The following is a 20,432-nucleotide window of genomic DNA, read 5'->3' on the forward strand; positions in this document are numbered from 1 at the left end:
ATGCCGAGATACCCATCAATTAGATCCTACAGTGATTTCTGCAGCCGACACATGCCCTCACACACACACACACACACACACACGAGTGTAAACTAAATCGCACACGCGCAGACGTAGTGGCACATTATAAAAACATGCTGTCACATGCTGATCTGTATCTGGACAAGTCAAACTGCGATAAAGTCACTCCACAACTACAGCAATCGATGGAAGTAATTTATTTACCTCACTAGGCAATTTCTGCTCTGTCTTTGGATGGATGGAGGAAGCGAGAGAGAGAGAGAGAGAGACAGAGGGAGATTTGGCAAGCGTGTGTGAGTGGTGTGTAAATTAATCTAGCGGCAGTGAGATCCAGAGCCATGTATAAGTCCATAAAACAAGAGGAGGTTAAAGCAGCTCACATCACACACACACACACACACACACACACACACACACACACACACACACACACACACACACATATACATCAGGCAAAGGTCCAACCCCAAAAACCACTTCTTCCAGAGAGAGACGAGATGTGAAACGTCATCTCTGTTCCATTAATGTGATGTGCTATCCCTAGATGCCACTAAAGAAAAAAAGAAGAAGAAGAAAGAAAAAGAGGGAAAAAGAACAGTTAAGAGTTCGTTCTCTTCCTTTTTCTTTCTTTCTCTCCATTCAAAACCAACGCGCTCTGGAGAGAGGCCTGTCCATGGTCCTTGACTTTAACTCAGTGAAATAAAAGGCACTTAACTAAGCCTCAATGATCGATACAAACACTGCTGCTGCCTGGTTTTTCCACACACACATGTACACACGCATGCGGACACACACTTATCCCACCTCCTCAGATGCTCATGCATATGCATGTCCATAGTGATTTATGCATCCTGGCAGGGATGCGAGCCTATCTGAGAGCAAGGCCAACACACAGGTCAGCTCATTTGTAAATCAGTTGCCTATTTATGGATGTGTATGTGTTAGTGTTTCCGTGTATATCTGTGGATGTTTGTGCCTATAAATCTGCGAGTGTGTGTGTTGTGGTAGAGGTCAGCTTTGGAAACAGGCTCATAATCACTGCAGCGCCTTCATTCATTATATTTATTGAATTCTTTCCAGCTTCTGCTCTTGGCGCGTGTAAATCATACAAGTTCAACACTACGGGTTGCTGTGCATTCACTGTGTGTGTGTGTGTGTGTGCACGCGCGTGTTTATATGGCTTCCAAGTCCTGTCCACTGAGTGCTGACTACTTCTGCCAACCGGCGCTCTGACCCTGCACTTTTCAGAAAGTCACCGAACTTTGTGACCTCTGTGTTTATTGTTCCCAGGGAAGGTTGGAGAAAAGCCTTCAGAAGAAACACCTTCCATCAGAGTGGCTACCAGTTATTGGCATTGTTTCTAACGTCCTGGATGAGCTCTAGGTGTTCACCAATTTACATAATTTCCTTAGGGATTATTAAAGTATTCTGATGTCCTATGCACTGGATTATGGGTAAAAATTAAGATTATGAGAGAATAATATCTAGGGATAAACATATGTAGCATAATCTGAGACTATAGCCCTGTCTGCACACAAATTGAACAAAGTGTGCGTTTTTCTTTGTGGGAATCTTGTGGTGTTTCTCCACCCTCCTCCCACCTCCTCTGAACAACAGATTTGGGCTTAGAGGGCAGCTGCTTGTCCCCCCTTCCCTAAAACCCCACTATGTTACTCCCCTTGAAACCCTTCCACACCGTCTCGATTCCCAACAAAAGCCCAGGAGGAAGCCTGTTGTTTTCAACTTGTTTTTGACACAACTATGAATGGAAAAGTTCAAACTGTTCACACACACACACACACACACACACACACACACACACACACACACACACACACCCAAAAAAAAATCTGTATTTTATTTTGTCCAATATTTTCCTGTATCGTTACTCAGCACAAGCTTCCAGAGCCTTTAAAACTCAGCGACGCAAAGAATAAAAACAGCCACGTGGCCTGTTTGTTTATCCATCTGCGGAGCCGCTCCTTGCCCTTTTCCTTTCTGCTTTTTGTACATTGTCAACAACAGGCAACCATGTACCAGAAATAAACCCTGCATTAGACAAACTGGCAACCAGGGTTTGTAACAACACACACCGCAATATAAAAAGAGCCATTAGAAAACACAGTATGTGACTATATGTATTTAAAAGAGGAAAACACTGCAAACTATTGCAACACAAACACAAAAAATGACACCAGGGGAAATACTATCGAGGCAAATCCACTCAAACACACTCAACCAGTGTCTTGTGGCACGTGTAAGTGAGCTCACAGAGATGTTTCAGTGGAGCGAACGCTACTGTACGTGCATGTCCAGTTACGTAAGACAGCGAGGCCTAACCTCTATGTTTGAGTGTGCCTGAGTGTTTGTTTGTGTGCGAGTATGTATTTATGTGTGTGAGGGGTGGAGGGTGGTGGGGGGCTGTGTGTAACTGGAGCCAAACTGTAAGCCATATGCCACTCTGGCTTTGGTCCCACCCCACCCCACCCCCTTACCAGTCATGCACAAGAACACAGACAAGGAGCGCACACACACACACACGCTTGCCCCCTCATAAACACACTTGCATGTACACACGTGGGCTTCTCTGCATGAAAAAAGAAAGGCCCTCCACTTCATTAGGAAAGTAAACACAAGTGCTGTCTGAAGTGGCTAATTAGAGACTAATTACTCCCTGCTCGTTACTAATGCAAATTAGATTATGCTGCTTAACTTCCTCGTGTCCACAACGCTGCTGTTAATTGAGGCCTTTTGAAATTAAATTACCCGCTAATTAGCATATCAAAACCATTAATTCTGAGCAAGGCGGGGGGAAAAAAAACAACAACAAATGCCAAGTTTTGCTAATGAGTTTTGCTAATTGAATATGTACGCTCAATACAGGGGCTTGTGCCAGGAATACCTATTCAGCTGATCAGCACGCTCGTGCCTCTGTGTGTGTCTGGATGTGTGGGTGCGTAAGCAGCCAGACAGAAACACCATGCATCATAAGAGCAGCATATAATTAAAGGAACCATTCCATCTCTCCAAACGCTTTGTCAATATTTCCCTCTGAACGCATGACTCCACTGATGTTCAGCATGCAGGGAGCGAGGGGTATAGCAGAGACGCAGAGAGAGGAGTGCGAGAGGGGATGGATATTCATCTCATGAGAGGCAAAAGAGCCACTGAATGTGGAGTGTGTGTGTGTGTGTGTGTGTGCTGCAGTGGCATGTGAGCACGGTTTGCGTTTGTCCAAGCTGTAAGCCGTCTTTGAAGTAAAGAACTCTGTCTCTCTGATGCTCTCCCAAAGCCCCAGACCCCCTGCCAGCTCTATCTCTGTGCTCCCCCCCAGCCACCTCCCTTTCTTTAACTGGCCCCTCTTCACCTCTGCTACAATACCTGTCCAATTAGGGAAACACACACACATACCCGTGCACACAAATGCATACACACAAACACTTTATGGCCACTAGCAGGTGAACAGCGTAACCTTTCCTTCACTTGAAAAAGCTGCATCTGTTTTTTTCCCGTCTCTCTCCAAATTAAATGGATGATTTCAAACTTTGCGGATTAGGCATGGTGTGCATATTCATGGGCGCGCCTACCTGCCTGCCTATGAATAAGAGAGGCTACACACGGTGAAGCCAGGAGCTATTAGCTACTTTAATCTGCTGACGAAATAAAAGAATCCCACATCTAAAGATCCATCTCAGCTTTACATGTAAAACGAGCTGAAATAATGTCATTCTGAACAACTCGCCTTTCCTTTTCCTAAATATCTATCCAATCAGGGCGCGTGAAAAGCCCCATTCAGGTTGGCCCTTATAAAAGTTTCATCTTATTACACTTTCCAACTCTCTTTTCATTATCCCTATAATGGCAGATGAAAAAAAAATTGAATGGTAAAATTGAGAGGTAGCCATACAAAAAAATTAAATAACCATGATAATTAGATGTAAAGATATTATAATTCCTTTAACAGGATGCATAGAAACTGCTGCTCGACAATATTTGCCCTAATTGCTAGAATTATCATATTAACCAGTTACCATTTGGGTAAGTTGATTAAAAAATTGATTATTCGTCTATTTCTTTTAGGAGTTTCTTAATCAAAATCTAACATCCTTGAAAAATTAATTTGAAGCCGTTTCTTATCAGTTAATTAAATCGGGTTGGAAGTCATTTTTTCTGTGCGGCATGATTAGAACGGTTCTGTTCTCTTCTGTTCAGACACCATGACGTTAGAGGGGGAACTTTTCACTGTCTCATCAAACATTCACAACCACAAGAATAGGACTTCTTTGAAGGGCCCGCCGCCTTTTTTTTTTCCCCTACCAAACCTCTGCCTTTCTGATAAATTGTGCTATACCCAATAGATCTTTCTTTCTCGTTAACACATTCTCATTAACGGACAGAGAAAGCGAAAGGAAAAGGGGAGGGGAAGAGAAAAGGAGAGTGCCGGGGAGAGACAGAGGGGAGCGGGCGGGTGGGTGTGGATGCTGAAGGCGGGTGAGGAGCGGGGGATAGAGAAAAAAAAAAGAGGTGAGAAAAACAGGGCAGAAAAATCTAAATCAATAGCAGAGATAAAGTCAAAGAGAGAAATGAATACACTGACAGATTTTTAGTGCACACTGATGAAAATTAAATAGTGTAAAGACAACAATGAAATGTTGCCTGGGTGACAGCCTTGAGGTGGCCTGAGCTGAGACTAAACAACTAAGGCAGGAGCTAAAACAACACCTGCTTTTCCTAAAGGAGAAAAAAAGAAAACCTCTATCCAACCATGCTCGCTTTAAGTCAATAAATTTGAGAAATCCAAGTGTCAGTTTTGACATTTTTGTAAGACAGATAAAAAAAAAAAGAAGAAGAAGAAAATGCTACAAAGTGAATGGTAGTAAAAAAAATGATTTAGTGATACCTAGAACAGATTTCACTTCAGTTTTTTTTTTTAATTCAGATGTGCAGCTTAAAAAATACACATCGGCGGTTGACGTCACTTCAGAAAACTAGTTTTCTATTTCCAGAAGAAGACTAATTATGAAGCTCTGCCCCTGGGAAAGAAAAGCCCCTCTTGAAGGAGAGAGCGAGAGAGGAGAGAGAGTCCATTCAGGGCTGGCATCGGTGGAATATAAGTTTGTCTCTCTCTACTTCAGAAAGCAGCAGAGCAGAACGGAACAGATACAGCGGGCTCCTCTCATCTGTCCATCCCAGACTCCTTGGGGAGGTATGGGAGGGTTGGAGAAGGGTGGAGGGGTGGAGGGGGTGAGGGGTGGTCAAAAGGAGAATTAAAAGGAGAATCAGTGAGGATACGGAGCAGTATGGTGAGTCTCTCTGATTGGATGATGAATTGAATGATTATTAGAGCCTGGCAAGTAAAGTTGCGCCAAAAAAAAAACAAAAAAACTCAGTTCATCAGCCAATCAGCCAATCAACCAGCTCCCTCATCAACCAATCAAACCCCCACCCAGGGGGGAAATGGTAGAGATGTGGGTGTTCTTTTTTCTTCCTCTTCTTTTTTCCATCTGCCTCTCTGACCATATTTTTCTCTCTTTTTTCCCCTGTTACAACACATTACACTGTCTTTGGTACAGCTGCCCTCATCTTTCTCTGTGGGAGACGCAGAATTCTCAAAGCCACAATTACCGCACAGAACTATCAATTTCCCCTTCAATTAACCCTGTGGGAAGAGAGGGGACAAAGGAGAGGAAGGAGAGGGAAGAGAAGGGGATGAAAAATTCAAATTTGGGATGAAGAGGACCTCCTCCCACTATGTTCCCCCTCAACACACACACACACACACCTCGACACCCCCTGATGGTGCAGTCACGTGATTGGGCTGAGAAACTAGAGATCTGCCCCTCCTCGGGATGAACTTGACCCCGCGACTGGAGGTCAAACAAGTTACTAACAGCACAGGAACCCTATCCTCATTACCAGTAAATAGTCCCAGCCAGTGCTCTAATAAATCAGAGTGTATGTTAATAACCAGTGCCCAATCCACAGTGCAGATCTGTCAAAAAACAGAGTAAATAAGACAAAAATAAGGGAAAAGATAGATGGAAGTCAGGCGGAGTAGGAAGAAAGAGAATATAAGGAAAGAGAGGGGAGGGTGAAAAGGAAAGAGGAAAAAATGGGGAGGGATTAGGAGGGGGCGTGAGTCAGTGGTTGTGTTTCTTAGATCAGCGACTAAGGGCCTGTGCCCCATAACAACGGACAACTGTGATGGCATGCCCGCTCTCTGTGCTCTGCTCCCCTCTCCTTGTCTTTGCATTTTCGCATCCCTTCCCACCTCCTCCTCCTCCTCCTCCTCTTCCACCTCCACCCTCTCTCTCTCTCTCTCTGAGCGAACCCCTGGGGGAGCTGCTCAAACCAAACCCAGCCTTCAGCAAAGTTTCGCAGGCAAACTTTTCACAAAGCCCCCAGAAGCCGTACGCCTGCCTGACACCACAAAGCATGCCAGGGTTTCATTGCCACTCACCCTCCCTCCTGTCCTCGTTTTTGTACTTTAGTCCTTCGTTCCTCCCTCAGTCCCCTCCCTCGTTTATGCTAACTACTTTCCGAGGCTAATGCGCTGTTCCTGACTGACCTTTAGACAATGGAAACCTGCAGCAGCAGAAGTTACCGATTAGGGCTACAGGTTGCATACGGCAGCACTGACCTTCAGCGGGAAAAATCGGCCTTGTGGCATCTGCTTATCTCACAATCCTACGGCTACTATTCAAGCTCTTAATCTTGGATGAAAAAAAAATATTCTAGTGTTCACTCCGGTTCTTAATAAAAAAACACATCATTCTGGGAATAATAAAGGCAAAACACAAAGCGGAAATCTATTTTTTTCCCCTCTATGTTGTTTTTGTCAGAGAATCATGTCTAAGGTCTGTGTATTTTTACAGTGCGAGGGACAACCTTTTGTCCAGGGACAAGTAGGTGGGCTGACAAAACACTACAATATTTTTTAACAATCCCAAAATGGACTGAATAAAATTTTCAGATGTATTTCAACAAACCGACGTAATCCATCCAAAGAATAGAAGCACAGTTGAATAGATTTGCAGCTAAAAATGATGTGCGCTGTTTTCTTAAAAATATAAAGTAATAGTTGCCTGCCTTTCTTGCATAAACTTCCATAAAATGTTTCTTTTAAAAAAATAGATGTAAAAAAAAAAAAGAGTTATTATAGCTGTTTCTGTAATGTTTTAAATTTCTTGTAAAAGCATTTTAGTCATTTTGAAAAATTCTCACTCGCACGCTTGTCATTTCAGTAATCTGGAATAAATTATAGCTATTGAAAAGGGGCCCGAGCAGAGGTAGCAAATGTTGGAGTTAAACTGTGATGACATCTTGGATGTAATGAAGAGGCTGAGGGAACACAGAGCTGTGATAATTAGACACCGGGCTTGACAAGGAGAGGAGGAGAGGACCGGAGAGGGAGAGTGTGGATGAGGAGGGTGGGAGATTTAAATAAAAAAAATTAAAAAAACCCACATGAACAGGAGAAAGTGCAACACAATAAGAGGCAAGAAGGAGAGAAGAGAGACAGCAAGTGTTGAGTCCTTCACACTGAGCGACTATTGGAGCTCCAACAGGGAAAAGAACACTTTTCGACCAACCATGGACCCGAAGAGAAGGCAGCCCTAGCAAATGCAGGCACGCATGCTGAGTATACGTGAGTGCCCTTCTGAGTGAAGCAAACCTGATAGATTTGTATAACAGCCTGTTTAAAAAAAAAAAAACACACACACACACACACACACACAAAAGCAGAGCAGAAGAAATTGACTGTTTACTGCAATCTCTCTATATTTTTTAAAAAGACCTGATTAAATGTTCTTCTTTTTTTTAATGAGAGACACACGTGTGTCTCATTAAAAGTCAACCGAAACTGTCTGTGAAGGCGGAAAAAGTGTCTGTGTTTAAACATTGTGTTGTCCCTTTGTAGATACAGCGAAACAGTGAGAATGTGACAGAAGTGTATTCGAATGATGTATTCTTCTTTTAATCCAGGAAAATATGATTTTAATTAATTTTTTAAAGCCTAAACTAAAGCTTCTCTCTGTTTTTCATTTTAAATCTGAAGTCGATGTACTGAACTTGAAGAAGAAAAAAACTACGGCACATGTAAATGCATTTTTTTTTAAAGTGTAGGTGCATTTTGTTAAAACAAAAAGACCCAACTTCTTCCAACCAATATCACGTTTCCTGCTTTTCCACTTGTGTTTTCGCCTTGTTTTTTTCTCATCGCTCTTTGCTGTCTTCCTCCCCCCCTCCAGACAGTTAACGCTGCTTCACAGGCCAGCGGCTCACAACGCAAACACACCCACCTACATGCTCTTCGTTCCCTCTCCTCAGGAACATGAGAGCGGGCTCTAATTCACAGGCTGGTAAAGCTGTGGTGGACAGCAGCCTTGATCTGGCAGGATTAGGCTACTTTTATTTCCCCGAGAGCTACGGGGAGGAGGGAAGGAGAGGTGGAGGGAGGTGAGTGTGCATGTGTGGGGTGTGCTCAAATCCTCCTACAAATGTCAGACAATGACCGGTGACCAGGAGCCACAGACACACACACACACACACACACACACACACACACACACACACACACACACACACACACACACACACACATGTGCACACACTCAAACTCACACATTCATAAACACTCCTGAGAAGGCCCAGTGTGACACCCAGAAAAGAGACTCATCACTCTCCGTCTCATCAGTCTGAGGAAGATGAGATGTGGGGGCAAGAAGGGAGCAAAGAAGGAGAAGAAGGAGGAGTGAGCCAGGGGATCGAAGGAGGGAGTAAAATACGGAGGCAGCGAGGATGGGTGGGGGTGGCGGCGGAGGTGGGGGGATTACACAATTATTCAGATAACAGCTGGGAATAATCTAGTGGCAGATGTCTCTCGGTCAACAATGCCCACCACACACAGGCTTGCATGTGTATGCGCACTAGCAGAGTTTCAATGCTCAGCAAGCAGCCAAAGGGTGGAAGAAAAAAAAAAAAAAAAAACGGCCACTAGTGAAGCACCAGAAGCTACTCAAGCACACAGCTCGCGCAATCTGCCCGGAAAAGTTTTTTTTGTTTTTTTCCTTAATTTTAAATCGGTCTTAAGTGCAGATGAAACAGCTTATAAAAATAACGAGAGGTAGCATCATTATCGGTTAAACACGTTTTGAAAAAACACACATCGGAAAAGAAACGACCTGTTTGCTTTGCTTTCCGCGAGCTGTCTGAAAAACAAAGCCCGAAACTTGATGAATTCTGGGAGAGAGCGAGAGAAGGGGAGAGAGAACGGGGTGGAGGGTCACCCACTGACTGACAGTTAATTGCAGTTGGATGTGCACGCTTACACGCAGAGAAAATAAGGGTACGCACATGCGGACCACAACTGTGTCCTTTGCATCTATAAGCAATCCCCCATGTAGCGAACCTCTAGCAGTAGCTGTCATCCCCTCCTCTGCCTCTCACTATCTGAAAGCCCACCACAAAAGCCAGAGTCCGCACCCCACTGTGCAAAGCCTGCATAGTCTTCTTCACCTTCAGACCAAAGCAAAAAGTAAGCAGAGTGAAACGAGAAGTTAAGAGAGAGTTGGCATTTGTTGGCCAAATAGTCATTTTTTTCCTTTTTTACATTTTTTTTAACGCTCTTTCAGAGGTTTTAAGGAAGTAAAATCAAATCTGTGTGTGAAGTTTAGAAAAGGGAAGGAAGGGGCGGCCCAGTCAAGTGGTGAGAGGCGCTGTCAATCCGTCAACCCAGGCAGCCTATTGTGATTTGGTTTAACACTGGTTAACAGCTCGTCCTGTCAGGGGATGGATCATCCCACGGCGCCTCACATGCTAATAGCTTAAGTAGGCATCCCATGTCCCCCGGAACTAATACCACAAATACTAATACCATAAAAGAGGAGTGCATGCCAGCGATCCAGCCTTACTTTCGCCTGGGTTAGCCAACATCCCGATACTTTACGGATTTGAAATATAATGAGACGCGTTTGAATGGTTATTACCTCCCTGGACCAGGATGGAAAGCAACAGGGACAAGGGAAAACTGCTGCAGTGCTTATTTCCTATCATCGTGTGTTAATCCACAGTCGTTATTGTTGAGGTAATTCAAAGAATCTGATGCAAACCACAAAAGCTAATAAAAAAAAAAAGCTAAAATGCATTACATTAGCTCTAGATGTGAAAAAAAAGAAATTATAATGTTGAAAATAACTAATAAGCAAAGATTTTAGGAGCTTTTTTTTTTATATAGGTAATACTTTATGGACTGCGCGCTACTCTGGTGTGAATCTCAGCGTTTCAGCAGAGCGTTCACTCATCCGCTTGGCAGATTATACCGCCACAGCACCACGGACAAACGAGCACTCGAGTGCTGTTTAATGCTTCTCTACAGTCAGAGCGTTTATGAAATGTGCAAAAATGTGTGTGCGTGCATCTATATGATCCTGAGTCTTGTGCTTCACAGCTGTCACCTACCCTTCACAGCCATCCTTTCAATACACATTAAAGCAGTGCTGCAGAAAGTTTAGTCACATTGTTGCTCTGAGTGAAGCTTTCCACTGCTCCGCTCCCTCGGTTACCCGCTCGATTGACGGCTGCCCTGTCAGTTTGTCGCAGTGCTTTAGAAAACACCAACGGCTCTCTGATGAAGTGCTTACAAAAGGTCATAGGGTGGAGGCGATGGAGAGGAGGGGAGCCGACTACTGAGAGAGGGAGGCAGGGGAAAAGGAAAAGGGAGACGGGATAGAGTGAAGGAAAATCCATAACACAAATACAGCTGTCAGAAGCAATGCAGAGTTAGCGGGGGACGCAACCACTGATTTTTTTTTCTCTTTATGAAGATGCTCCGCATGAACACAATAGCGTTCTCTGAGGGTAATTTTTTTCTGCTTACACTGACCATCTCAAGTGCTCCACCTGATCAGTGCCACTGACCCCACGATCTTCTGAGATCCTCCCTCTCTCTGTCTCTGAAATCAAACCTGAGAGCGCCACAACTGCCTTACTTCACGATCTGCTTTCAGTCCTCCGAGCTCCACAGCCACGGCCCTTTCCTTCAGCTCCAACTCTCTGCTCCACATGGCCTCAGGTGCCAAGCGCACTCTGGAGAGGCTGATCTAATGCTTCCTCAGCTATAATAACCCATGCCTATAACCCTCGCGCCGCTGTTTCCTTCACTTCGCACAGGCTTTCTCTCATATTTTCTATCTCTCTCTCCACACCCCACCACCCTCACTCCCCGCCCATAGGAAACAGTCGCTTCCTCTCTGAGATTTCGGGTCACTCCTTCCCACATCAATCAGCTGTTAATGGGCCGGCGCTCTGTGGAGCTTTAGGAACATCTCCGGAGCCAGCCTGCATCCTAGTCATCCCAAACACAAATAGAAAAACGTATGAAACGTCTCATCGTAAATGCACTGACATGTTAATGACCACAGGCTAAACCACCGTGTCAGACAAAATGATTACCTTATCATTCACCGCGGGGAAAAGAGCGCCTAAATTTTAGAGAGGAATCCGGGTCGGCTGTCACCACATAAGCAGTGACAGCTCTTTCAAAAGCCACAAAAGGCAAAGGAAAAAGCAAGCAAACAACATCATCTCTCTTGCACAGATGCTCAACTTACTAAAGCATCTTCCTTCTTTTCTTTTTACTTTTCCTAAAACTTCACTGTACAACACCATCTTCTGACCCGTCAAACCCCCCCCCAAAACACACACACACACACACACACACACACACACACACACACACACACACACACACACACACACACACACACACACACACACACAGATGTTCACGCTTTCATAGAAAGTATTCAGCCCTTAACTTCTGCTAAATAACAGGTTCAATTAGAACCACATGTATAATCAGGCCTCAGTCTAAAGCAATGTGCCGGCAGTTTCACTGTGCACTCACCCACTTTAATTCACAACCAGAACATTAACCCACCTTCTGAGCTGTCCACATACAATAACACATACACCCAACACACACATTTGTTCATAAAATTTCAAGAATTTTTTTAACAATGTAAAATAATTTATACTGTAATGCCAAATTGTAATTACACTTTATTTCTTTTTAAATCACTGAAAAATATCAAAAGGGGGAAAAAACAATTCTATGAAAATCTCTGATACACCTAATTCAAATTGAAATTTTAACAAACATTTACAGAATTGCTACAATCAGCAGAATATCCCATATCCTTGTCTTTTCCGCGCTTAAAGCCCGACGCATGTTCACCTCAAATGCATGCAGCCCTGCAATAATGTCAGCTTCAGGACCAACACTTGGAATAAGCCCATCTAAAAACAGGCTCTCTCTCCCAGCACGGGTTTTCTTCCTTTTTGTGCTATCTTTTTTTTTTTTTTTTTGCTTTTCTCAAATAAAGGATATCGAAAATTTAACCATTTCAGCTTTTTTTTAAGCAGGTAAAGCACTAAGTGCTGCAATAGAAGTAAATCTGTGAATATCTATCACAGGTCAAACCCTACATGTATAGCAGTGTCGTATACGGGTGCTCTTCAACATCACTTTGGAGCCAAAAGCCCACTCAGACTTGTGGGTTTGGGATAGCAGGAGGGTTTTAATGAAGAGAGCACGAGAGATGAAGAGACGGACAGGCGAGCCATCAATGCTACCGACGCACAGGACATTTAAAACTTGAAATAATGTCCATTTTCACTCGAGCAGGACAGGTGAATTGAGAAAAAAGCACTCTCGTATACACACACTCCCGCACTCTGATATATACACTCTTTTCACACATACATTCCCATGCGCTCATGTTGGAGGTAAGGACTCTCTGAGCGAGTTTATGGACTAACACAATCATGTTGGTGGCTTTTAATCCTGCTGAAGGGGTTTTAAAGCGCACGAGATTCAAAGCCATTACTGCCCGTCTCTAGACGGTCTCGTACATGACTCTTCCAGTCACACCCGGCACACGATCACATACTTGGGACCAAGCTGAAAAAAAAATATCATCATTTAAGAAAGGTGTCAGAAAGCATAACAGAGACAACTGTGCGTCTGAAAGCGATTAAAAATCAGCAGTACGTGAGTGGCAGTGGACAAACACCGAAGCAAAACAGGACATGGAAAAGACACAGCTGCTGGGAGGGAGGAGAGAAAAAAGAAGGAAAAAAACCCACCAAAGACGGGAAAAAGTGTTGATGCAAGTCAGATGAAAAAAAGGTGGCAATGCTCAAGCAAACACACAGACACAGGCAAACAATAGCCGACAAAGAGCAGAGAGTCAATCTGCCTTTGACACCTCTGGCTTCCTGCACACGTACACTCTTTTTACAACAAAAAAACCCACTAAATAACTACTTCTGCCTCTCAAACACTCTTTTGTTTCACTGTCTCTTATTGTGTTTTCATGAAAAGCCTGTCACTAATGTGATAGCCTATCAATGATAAGCATTACACGGAAATGATAACTTTACACTGATTTTTTTTTCAGGCTTTATATGGTAGGCAAATGGTTTTTTTTTAAAGAAGGAATAAAAACAATCCTCTTCTCTATTCTTCAGCAGTGTTTCACACTTCTACCTGAGCTCCATGAGGCTTCTTCCTCGAAACGCAGTCACTTTAAACAGAAACTTAAAAACAGCTAAAACTGTGTAGCAACCTGGCATGGGTGCTGAGAAGTCATAGCTCCAACTCCAAAGATCATTCTTAAACTGAGTCAACACAGCTGCTGTGCTTTTACTGCAACAAAAAGAACTTAAGCAGCTGAAAGATCAGGCACTTGTGAAATACTTAATTTAAAAATATTAATAACCTTCACAAATATAAGATTTACATTTTCCATAATTTTAGGAAACATTTTACCATATTTGGCAAAATGGTTAAGCCTGTAAAAAAAGGTTTATCTGATGGTACTGAGTTACTGCCAGCGTGGTTTGGTCCAGTTATTCAGGATTTTAAAAAATATGCTTATAAAACATCTTATAAAACATGCAGTCAGCCTCTTCTACTACATTTACCAATCAACACACACAGTTTAAATTCCCTTCCAGGATAGATGGTTAAAATGAACAGCAACAGGGTTTGTATCTGCATGAAGGCCACTGTGCATTAACTATTTTAAGGTGCGTTTTCCACAGCTTGTGGCGTGATAGATGAAGATGAAATAATCTTTAAAAAAAAAAAAAAAAACGAAAGAAAGAAAATCGGTATACACTTTACAGCACGGGCTGTGAGCCACCACAAAATACCTGCTTTCCTGTCTGACACCAGAACTGTGACAAGGTCATAAAACGTGATTAAGAGCTTTTTCATTCCCGCTGGATCTTCTATTAAAGTGCAATTAAAAGTATGTCATCACGTCGCGGAAATGCCACCACAGAGGAGGGTGGGAGGGTGGGGGGGCACAACAGGAGAGAGCGAGCGAGATAGAGGGAGAGAGAGGGAGAGAAAGAGAGAGAGAGGACACAGTAAATAAAATTAATTATGCCAAATGCCCCGGCGCCCATCAATCACGGGGCAATAATGCCCGTGTCAGGGTGAGCACCCACACGGCCTGTACGCTTTTCTCTCGGTGACAGACAACTAACAGCAACGAATTGTCATTTCATTTCTCCCTCTTTTTTTTCTTGATCTAAAGGTTTCAATCGCGAGTCTCTGTGTGTCCAGCCTGATATCCCATATTTGATAACGGCAATTTTATTTCACGAAAAGTGAAGAAAATCAAAAACCCTCAAAAGACAAAAAGATCAGCAACTTTGCTTCAACGGCCCCAAAGTTGCTTTTGTGCTACACGCCGTGCACACAAGAAAATCCACATTAAACGTGTTTATCTCACGTGTTTATCTCTACAGAATACTTCTTTTCTTATTTTTAAAACAAGTCGCAGTAAATAGTTCGCGGGAAGAAAAAAGAAATATTTTCCTTTGTGGTGCAGGCCTACTTTTAGTCGGTTTATGAGCGCGAGAAGAAGGGAAAAACATGTGTCACACAGAGGTTCTGCTCAATTTCTTTAAAAAAATATATAATATCTTCTATGTCAGTAGATTTATTATATTATATTCTAGAAAGTAAATAACGTGCATTCTTTTTGATTAAATCACTCTAAATTACAGATTCTGAAAAAAACCCTAAAACGCGTCAGGGTTATAATGTACGTAAAATCACTGTCCATAATCCTGCTTATGTATATAAAGCGTTCAAAAATTCACGTTGAAACTGGAACTGGAAGTTTTACAACGCAGGGAGAAGTTTTCCTCCACGTTCAGCTGGTAAAACGTCCCTCTCTAACTAACAGAGCTGCTATTATTTAGGATATCATTTAGGATATTTCATTCAGCTCAAATAAGGAAACCACAACGGACACCTCAAACCTCAGTGGTCAGAGAAAAGTCCTAAATCCTAAAGGCACTAATGTAATCAGACCTTCTAAACGTGTCAACAAGAAAGTTGTTTGTTCTTTTGCTTCTTTTGTTCTGGGATTTTTTGTCTTAAGTAAAAAGTTTCACTGCCTTTCTTTTTTATTTTTAAACGTTAATGTTTAATTGTAGGAAACTAAAGTTCAATAATAAAAGACACTAAACCCAGCTGTGAGGTAGACAGGTATGAAGCGATGGCAAAGCAAGTGGTTCTCACACGGCTGCCTGTGACCGTTCGTGTAAAATTACCACCACATAAGCCACGTCCACGCGTATGATCAAATATAACGAGCGATATCAACAAGTTTATTCCCTACGTTTGAGTCCACTCCCGAAATCTTAGCTCGTCCTAAACCTGCGAGAAATAAACTTTTTTTCCCCCTTTCTCTGGTCTCATAAGCGAAAACCTCGGACAATGACACATTACGCAAAAAATGGTATCCGTCCGAGTCATCCAAAGTAGGCTCTAGTGAATTTACAAACTACACCGTAATATCCAGTTAAATAAACGACGATTAAAAGGAGGCTGGATTTGAACTCTGTGGCTATAAGTTGGCGTGAAACTAGTGATGAGGTAGAAAGAAACTTCGATTTTTCCTTCTACTGAGAAAACTGAAAGGACGAAAACAGCTGCTTTAAATAGGTTTTCTTTTTAGAACAGAAAGTATGAAAATAAAAATAAAAAAGTTTCATGCCAGGAAAAAGTCAGAGTTAGAATGAAACAGAAAAAGTCCAGAGGAGGGAGAAAGAAAAGGAGAAAAACAAAAACCTCCCTAGTGTGGCCGCTGGATCGTACCTACTTTAATACTCTATCACATTATTAGGCAGACCTGGAGGAGTTTCACAACGTGCCATGAAAAGTTGAAGTGCGTCGCTTTAAAAGCGTCTAGCAGCGTGTGTGTCGGAGAGTTTCAATGGGAGCACAGAGTGAGGGGGAAAGTGAGGAAGATAAGAAGAAGGGGAAACGTGTAGATAATGCATCAACCTGTTCTCTTGGTTTCTGAAGAAGTCAACTTTCACGCCAGTGGTTGGACCATGTGGGCAGCCCCGCTTCTGCTCCTCAAACCCCGGCGCGTCCACTCTCTCGCGGCGACAAAAGGGGGGGGACACAAACCGACGGGACGTAAAATTAAAAAAAAAATAAAAATAAAAATGGAAAGAAACAGAGAGCAGAGAGAGACAGAGAAATCTAGGATCTAAGACGGCAGGACCATTACTTTAAACGACCAAAAAAAAAAAAAAAAAAACGTGCTCGTTAGTCCTTTCCTTTCCCCTTTTGTGTGCGTCCTCTCTCCTCGGAGTGGCCCCTCTGGAGTGAAGTCAGAACAATACTGCCGCTAAAACTCTGGCACTGAGCGCAAGTTGCCGCGGAGAAACAACGCAGCTTCTCGTTTCTGTTTGTTGTTTAGTTGCCTCCGCTTTTTTCTCCTCTCCCCCCAAGCCCCAGCTCTCTCCTCAGCAGGCTCACTCAGCGCGTATAACCTCTCCAACGGTCTTCACTTTTTTGCCATCCCGTCTGTTGCTTGCTCGTTCGCTGGAAATCAGGGTTGAATCACTGGAGCTGTATGTGTGTACGAGTGTGTGTACGAGTGCGGAGTGTGTGTTGCGGGAGGACAGTTTGCTGTGCTACCGTAATGCCTCTAAAGCAGGTGCGCGTTTTCGTCCTATCCATGCAAAGCCCCGGCGCATAATAAAACAGCAGCCAGTGAGAGGCATCTCTCCGTCGCTCCCCGGAGAAGTGTGCGCGCGTGTGTGGGCGTGCATGCGCACGGATGAGGGGAAGGCACTGATCTTTTGACCTCGCTTTTGCATCCTGGTTGAGTTGCGCTATTGTGGCGGCAGAGAGGAACAGATGTTAGCCTGCGCAAAGTTTGAGCTCCAAAAAAAAAACCCCACAGTAACAAAGAACGATCGTTTAAAACAGGACAAATCTGCCATGAAATGCTCGCTTTCTCTACGTGTTTGCATAGCAGAGTTACAAATGTATCTGTAAATAAAAAAAGTAAATCGTAAAAAGAATTAAAAAAACCTTGCAAACTTAAAAAAATGGCAAAATTCTCCATATAGCTTCTTTATTGTCTCTTAGATGCTTGTTCCTCTTGACTTTTGTGAATGTAATTTCATTAAAAAAGAGGTTTTTATGACGAATAATATCCTATATGGATTTATGTCAGAAAGATTTATGCCATCCTAAAAAAATAATAATAAAAAATGCTGTATTCCTAAAATAAAAACAGGTATAAAATCCGTTTTAGTAGGTTCACTCTTGTTATGCACTTCCCTTCAGAATAGACAGTTATATTGTGATTAGATAAATTTTACTGTCTGCCTACCTCACTGTGTCCTTTATGTATTTTGGAAGCTTGACAACTCCTTTTTGCAGAGTTATTACCAGCTTCCCCCCCCCTTGCCACCACATTCATTTACTAATTGACAGAATAATCAGTGTTGAGATTACTGTCTCTGATGAAATTTGGAAATTACATCATACCTGTCGCTGGAGAAAAAAAAAGGTGGGGGAGGGAGGTGGAGGAAAAAACGAAGCTATAACTCAAAGAAAGATCAAGGAATAATTTTGCTTTGGCCATTAAATGGGATTCTGCCCTCCTGCCTTTCCTCTATCTATGCTTTTACCTTTGGAAAATGATGGCAGTCCATCACGGCACCACCTAACAATCGGCCACCACTGCAGTAAATCACAACACATTCATTAACACGATCAATAGCACTAAAAATATGTGTGTCTCCACATGTGTGTGTGGCGGCGTGCAAATGTTTGGGTGTGTGTTTGCGTGTGACAGTGTATATGAGCACCCATATATTCCTTTACTTACTCCTCTGAGCCTGACGGATTTTGCCAGGAACACTTTGTCATATGTCTGAAATAAATCTCCCGAGAATTGACGGGCGCTAATGTGAGCGACTGGATGGTGATGAGTGATGCTTTTCTAAGTGGATGTGATTAGGAAGGTGCACCTTTTTTCATTTTTTTTTTTTAAAGTTGGATCTGGAAAAACCCACACAAGCGCTCTTAAAGAAAGTTTCTAACCCAATCCCAGCAGGGGTGCACATGCTTAGTTAATATCAACCTGCATCCTGCATCTGAAAACTATGTGCGAAGCACAGCAGAGAGCAAAGAGGCTGAATCATTCTTGTGCTTGTTGTTGTGTAACCGCTGACATTTTGACTAAAGATTTCAATCACCCCCGCCTGCCTGCAGAATGATGAGTTGTGTGTTGTTGTCTGTTTTGGGGTTATAGCTGCATAAAATCGCGTGATTAAATATAAAACAGGGAAATGAGATGGACTCGGTGCTCTGCACCGCCTGAATAAAGTCGAGCCAGTCCAAGCTGACCTGGACATCTAAATTCAGTACCCTCATTCTTGTTCTTGGTGAAAGGAGGAAAACGATGTTTGGACCTCTAACCCATCTTCCATCCCATTTAGGAACCCTTCTCTCCCTGTTAATCAGGGGGAATAATTATCAAAGTGGACAGGTAATTAAATTAAAACATAAGTGGCTACATGAGCTGGGTTGGCTGTACTACAAGGTTTTCCCTGGCTTAATTAAAGAGAAATATGGGAGCGCTCACCCACAGTGTCACAGAGCTGGTAAAAATGAGGAAAAAAAAGCTCCTGCCTCCAACTTGAATAAGTCCTGATCCATTCAACGCAGGATTTGGGATTTATAGAAAAGAGGAGGGGATTCTGGTCCTGGGTGTATACTGTAAGAGGAGGAGAGAGAAAAAAAGAGGAAAGACCGAGTTGTTTGCATCTAAAAGAAAAAGAAAACATCTGCGTGGTGGCGAGGACGAGTTAAAGGACTGCAGGATGTGTGGTAGACGCATTAGCAAAAAAACTAAACTGCAGGCTTTAGTCAGCCATCTGGGAATAATGTCATAAAATAAAGCTACAATAAAATAAAACTTACTGCTGTTGATGTTTACAAACAACTCCTACAAAATCCCCCACAATGTCTTGAAAGTCGAACCCGGAGAGGCGCCTCAAACAAACAGGCGTATACAAATAAACAGAGAGGGAACGCAGTGCACAGAGAGCAAATTATCCAAACATTCGCAAACACGCTCATATGTGCATACACCCACTTTCCTACACATGTGAGTGTGCATGTTTACAAATAAAGACAAAGTAGGGAGGCAGCATGCACACACACACACATACACACACTAACACACACGCCGCCTCTGTGGTTATGCAAAGACAACAGCAGACAGTTGATCAAATGCACCAATGCTATCTCACAGCTGGGAATACAAGAATAATAAATGACTGGGTGAATCTTTACAGAGCATCTCTTCATCTGTTCTAGTACAGAAACTGTGGAGACAGGGTGATTGTGCCTATGTGACCTTGGTGCAGACAGTGGCATCTGTATAAATCTCTGAATATACACTGATTGCTGGGAGGATCACAACCAATCACCACCTGCTTTCTATTAGCCACTCATTAACTTGTTTACTGTCACAGCTGCTCCGCATCACACAACCAGACACACACACACACCCACACCCAGGCGCACACTTAGTGAAGCAAACGGAAAGGGGAAAGACGTGCTAAGAAAATGTGTTTATCACCACTCTCTCCTTGTCTCGGCCCTTCGTTGGAAGGGAATAATTAGGGAGGCTCGGCCAAGGCAGTGGCGTACGTGTTAACAAGCTGCTTTAACACACACTCGCACACTTCTTCCAAAACGCAGAGATGGCCAGAGAGACTGAAACTCAAGGACTCACTTTACTTTAAAGCACTTGCGGCTGAGCAGTCGATTCAAGGGAATGAGTTCCCGCCAAGCTGGTGTGGAAATCCGACAGGTACAAACTCACACCGACAAAAAAACACAAGAAAAACTGAGGCTGTCCGCGAAAAGAGCTAAAGAATACGTCCGAGAAAGCCCATGCCCTCAACCAGCAAAAACATCGTTTTCTTTGAAGCAAAGTTTTCAGCATAAAAAATACACACTTTAAGAAAAAGAATTGTCTTTCAAGGGTGAAGGATTAACCGTCCAA

General features: G+C 43.0%; 1 protein-coding gene across 2 annotated transcripts in view; it reads right to left on the bottom strand.

The window, feature by feature from the left end:
• The window catches only part of foxp4 (forkhead box P4), a 91,972-nt gene extending 74,757 nt beyond the window's left edge, over nt 1-17,215 (bottom strand). Inside the window, exon 1 of one of the 2 annotated variants that reach the window (XM_039612174.1) lies at nt 16,394-17,215. The gene's annotated coding sequence lies outside the window, so the exon portion shown is untranslated. The remainder of the gene's footprint in view (nt 1-16,393) is intronic. The other variant, XM_039612173.1, reaches the window with a different exon arrangement.
• Between the last annotated feature and the right edge of the window lie 3,217 nt (nt 17,216-20,432).

This window comes from Oreochromis aureus, linkage group 5 (assembly GCF_013358895.1).
Source record: "Oreochromis aureus strain Israel breed Guangdong linkage group 5, ZZ_aureus, whole genome shotgun sequence".
NCBI classification, from domain to species: Eukaryota; Metazoa; Chordata; class Actinopteri; order Cichliformes; family Cichlidae; genus Oreochromis; species Oreochromis aureus.